The sequence below is a fragment of the Asparagus officinalis genome, chromosome 5, assembly GCF_001876935.1.
Source record: "Asparagus officinalis chromosome 5, Aspof.V1, whole genome shotgun sequence".
Lineage (NCBI taxonomy): Eukaryota > Viridiplantae > Streptophyta > Magnoliopsida > Asparagales > Asparagaceae > Asparagus > Asparagus officinalis.
This window is the reverse complement of record NC_033798.1, coordinates 100344796-100349785: the sequence shown is the minus strand read 5'-3', so window position 1 is coordinate 100349785 and position 4990 is coordinate 100344796. Positions and strand designations below refer to the sequence as shown.

The window sequence follows — 4990 nt, the reverse complement described above, 5'->3', positions numbered from 1 at the left end:
ATTCCCTGCACGATAAAAAAAAACCGTCAGAAAAAGACCTTGAAGAGTAAGTAAATAGTATTCATACCCTCTTGAGTCACTGGGGGTGGTGGAGGTGTAACGGCTGGGGGTGTATCAACTGGTGTAGTTGGTCCCATAGCCGGCTCAACAGGGTCATTCTCAACAAAAACTCCTGTTAAATACAAGTCAGAATTCTCAAAGGCATCACATTATAGCTGCATTAGTCAAAATTGGCTAGTCCTATAATTAATTTGGGAGGAGGCATATACCTTCGAAAGAATCATCCTCAAGATTCTTATCGAACGTAGGCTCGGAAAATATATCTCCGGGTAACTGGCCATCAAATTGAGGAGAGCTATACATGAAGTGGAGTGTAGGAGTCTCCGCGATCAAGCCTTCCTCGTCAAAATCATCAATGGAGAAATCTGATGTAAAAGAATATAAGTACCAAAGAAGAATAAAGAGACTACAACCAACAAAAATGAGTTACCCCTTATGGATGCGTTAGCCTCTTTATTCCCAAAATCCACGTATGCCTCCTGCAAGTTATCTGAAGAAGCAAGATGTACAGAGATGATTAGAGGATGCACAAATTCTTTTGTATACCATCTAAAAGATACATTGTCAATAGTAGATGTACCTGGATCTGCGGAATCAGGTCCTACATTGCTATCCTCCCTAATGTCGGCAACCCCTGTAGGCCTTTTTAACTGGGGCAGCGGGTCAGGCTCACCAGGAGACACAGGAACGGAATCGGGACTCATTTCGCTCTCTCCACGCTCTCCTATATAGAGATGGAAAAGCATGAGTCAATGTTCCGAATAACCAAGAAGGTGGTTTACAGAGTAGATGTTACCTCCGTCACTAGCAGGATCATCACCAGCCAAGTCCATATCAGATGCTCGGGAAGCTACACGCGGCTTGCGGGCTAATCTCTTCCGCCTAGCAGTAGGGACAATAATCGAAGGTCTCGCCTGGGAAGGGGGACTGAACTCTTCATCCTGGTCAACTGTGGTCCCTGAAATATCAAACCATAGTCAGTTTCAATAACCTGGAAGATTGAAGGAATCAAGAACGGAGATCATTCCAAAGGTCCCGTTACACCGACTAAAGGTGGGGACGATCATATCCAAAGTATTCCAGACTCTTCTATAAAAGAACGAGACTGAAATACTTTGGAGGGGGTATCTGTAGGCATATAAAATTGCTTATAGGTCCCTTAGCACAGTTCGGCATAAACCGACGAACCAACGAGGCGACGAGATCGACGAATCGCACAGAAGCGACAGAATGCATCCATACGCGTTCGGAATCAAGCCAAGTGTCAAAGAATCAACGAGTCATCCAACCAAGAACAGACTCAGACGAATCACGATCGAATCAAGATCAGTTTCGGACTCAGATTCAGAAGTGGATTTACTGCCTAATCAGGATCCAGATTTACTGCCAAATCAGGTCAACGAGTCAATCAACCGCACAACCGAATCACGGACAAGACCGAAAGACGGAAAACAACCAAACCCACCACCTAGAGGGGCTCGGCCGGGTGGCCGAGCCACCCCCTGGGGTGGCCGAGCCACCTCAGGGTGGCTCGGCATGAGCCGAGCCACCTTGAGGTGGCCGACGGCTTGGATGTTGGCCACACGTGCACACGGGCACGGGCACAGTGTTGAGAGCCTATAAATAGGCCAAGGGGTTGTTTATTTGAAGGGGTTGGAATTTCAAGAGCCAAAACTCTGCCGGATTGAAGAGTGAACTCGGAGCTTTGAAGACCTGAAGACTTGCACGTACAGATCTGATCCTCGGCGAGCACCTACGTCAGAAAAGGCAGGATTTCGAGAGGAGACAAAGAACAGATCTGAGATCTACACGATATCACTCCGGATCTAAGCTTGGTCTTAGATCCCGAGATCTGAGCGATTATTCCCTTGGTGGACTAATCCCTCCCGGCTATTATTCCCTTCGTGGAATAATACCTGTATAATCGTGTAGATCCGACCGGATCTAGATCGCGCGGTGGTCCACGGATTAACCCCGGCGTCGGCAAAGAACCCACAAAAGCGAGAGACCGCAAAACAGGATCTCGCGATTCGTTCGACAAATAAGGAAAGTTGTAATTTTTCTTTTTTTTTTGATTTAATTATAACCGGATCTAAAAAAGATCGGATCTTTTGTAACCCAAGATGACAATTATTTCAATGAAGAAGAAAACCATTTTCCCTGCGAACACTGTCGCGGTAATGGAGCAGCGGCCGTTGGCTTCGAAAAAAGCACGAGTTTGAGCCAAACTCGTATTTTGGCCATGGTATATGTCTTGATTAAACAAGATATGTAATTTAGTAGTGTCAATCCCCTCGAAGGAGGATGTCAACTCTTCCCGGATGACTCTCAAAGGAGGCAAACGAGGATATCGGTACTAATTTTGAATTTAAATGAAGAAGATGCACGAAAAGATTACCTCCGAAAGAAGAGGCAGCGGCCTTGACCTCTTCCGACACTTGGGCCACAGATTTGCCCTTTAGAATGCGAGATCTCTTAGGAGACATGGTGGAATCAACCTAAAAAGCAAGGAAAATTAGGGTTTCGGGGTGAGATCTCAAGGTAAAAAGCAAAATGAACCCAAAATACAAGAGGGGTGTGCGGTTTTACCAAAGATCAAAAAGAACCGAGCTTGGAGGGTCGAAGAATCGAAGAGGAAGCTTGAAAATCGAGAAAAACACTTGAAACCCTAGATATTGTTTGAATATCACCCAAATATGAAGAGGTGAGGAGCGGAAGAGCCAAAGAACGCTTTTATAGGTGTTTAGGTAGAGTTTCAAACTCAGAGGAGCGGGGAAGAATGACCTAAAAAAAGTCCAACGATTGGGTTATAAACCCGACTGGCCGTCTCTGCCCATGACAGTCGATGCTGACATGCTCGCGCACGGCAGTCGACGCTGACGTGCATTAGCACGGCAGTCGACGCTGACGCGCGTGAGCGTGACAGTCAATGCTGAAGCGCAAAGGCGCCGCACGCACACAGTGATTCCATGGGTATTTGTATATGTATATCTTCCATTATATTTGGGGTGTATGCCTGAGAACTCCGATGAGTATATGAGTATAAACTGCATCTCCTTGAACCTCCCAATGGGTATACGAGGTTAAACAGAACTCCGATGAGTATATGAGTATAAACTGCATCTCCTTGAACCTCCCAATGGGTATACGAGGTTAAACTATTTCCCGAACACTCCGATAAGATAAACTGCATCTCCTTGAACCTCCCAATGGGTATACGAGGTTAAACTATTTCCCGAACACTCCGATAAAGCCTATGAGTGTAAACTATGTCCTCATGAAGGCTGATGCGTTGACAATCAGTCCGATATTGGTTCAGCAACAAGAAAATAAAAATGCAGATCAAAGCACTAATTTTAGTTCAAGACTTCAACAACGGTCAAGCGATAAACGCAGCATCGGGAGAATTTTAGCTATTCTACAAAGCACTGAGTAGACTAAAAGAAGAAGAAGTCAAGAGTTGAAGTCATTCATAGGTCCTTCTACAAGATCTCCTCAACTAAGCACTGAAGAGATTGCAAATAAGACCTATCTTATCCCAAGTGTCCCAGACTCCTCTATAAAAGAACGAGTCTGGGATACTTTGGACGAGGTATCTGTAGGCATCAAAAAATACTTATGGACGACCAAATTCTATTCAAGACAAAAAGGAGATGATAAACGCCACTATCTAAGTCATGAAAGATCATACAAAACCAAAAGAAGCAAAAGGATCTGTGAATTAACACAAAACAATGAGAACTGCCACATGTGGGTGCGACAGTGCTGGCTGTCGTGCATAGGCGCGGCAGTGATTGCTGCCGCGCATAGCTGTGGTTGTAGCTGGTGTCGCGCAAGTGATGGGGAGGTGCCGCGTAATTTCTAGAACATTTCTAGAACAATTATGCGATGATTTTTTAAAGTCCACGTGGTGCCAGGATAGAAAGGAGATGTGTGCTGACATGGGCAAGCGGTTAAACCACGAAAAAAGATGGTTAAAAGCCATGGGAGAACGGTTTCAAGCATGACGGAACGTGGCAGAAACCGTCCCTTTAGCCGCGCCAGCCTGCACTGACGCGCTAATAGCAGCGGCAGCGAAGACTAACGTGCCCAAGGAACATGTGATGGGTGGTTATTTGGCTCCCGTTTCAACAGTTAGAGGCCCCTATCCCTATAAATACTTTCCTAGAAACGAAGTAAAGACAGAGAGCAGAATATAGCAGAAAAAAGCCTACGCTTTTTTGGTGAATTGGAACAAGAGAGAGTCTTCATTCCTCATAATTGTTTCTAAAGTTTTAGTGATTCCTAGAGATCTAAGCTCTGATTTGATCTTCGGAAGATTGAACATCTTACATCGATAAGATATTCGCTTCAAATTTTTACTTTGATAAACGAAGAAAGAATCCCTAAAGCCCTTCACAATCTATGAATCGGTGGTTTACGAGCCAAAGCACTCCCGGCACAGGCAAAGTCCCACAAAACAGAAATCAATAAACAATTTCTGTGTTATTTTCTAGAGAGTTATAATTTTCTTTTTATTGTGTAAAAAAAGTCTTATAAAAAGACTATTTTCTTTTGAATTTGTTGTAATCGACCGAAGATACAATGAGTTCCACAATAGCATCAACTTTTGAAGAAAACAAACTAGTTTCTTCGAACTGAAATTTCGCAACCGATACAGGCGTAGTCCTCGAATTTTGCTTGATCAAAGCACTAATTTCAGATCAAAGCACTAATTTTGAAGTATCTCAGACGACGACCTCGGCATTGATCACAATCTTGATCGAACCCATATTCGATCTCTTCATTGATAAACACACTCATATTCGAGGACTACGCCTGTATCGGTTGTGAAATTTTAGTTCGAAGAAACTAGTTTGTTTTCTTCGAAAGTTGTTGCTATTGTGGAACTCATTGTATCTTCGATCGATTACAATAAATTCAAAAGAAA

At 43.9% G+C, this 4990-nt stretch overlaps 1 long non-coding RNA gene across 1 annotated transcript; it reads right to left on the bottom strand.

The window, feature by feature from the left end:
• LOC109840430 lies at positions 454–898 on the bottom strand. The gene is made up of 3 exons (XR_002246923.1): positions 857–898; positions 641–784; positions 454–550 (listed from the first exon to the last, which is right to left on the bottom strand). It is a non-coding gene; the product is annotated as an uncharacterized LOC109840430 (long non-coding RNA).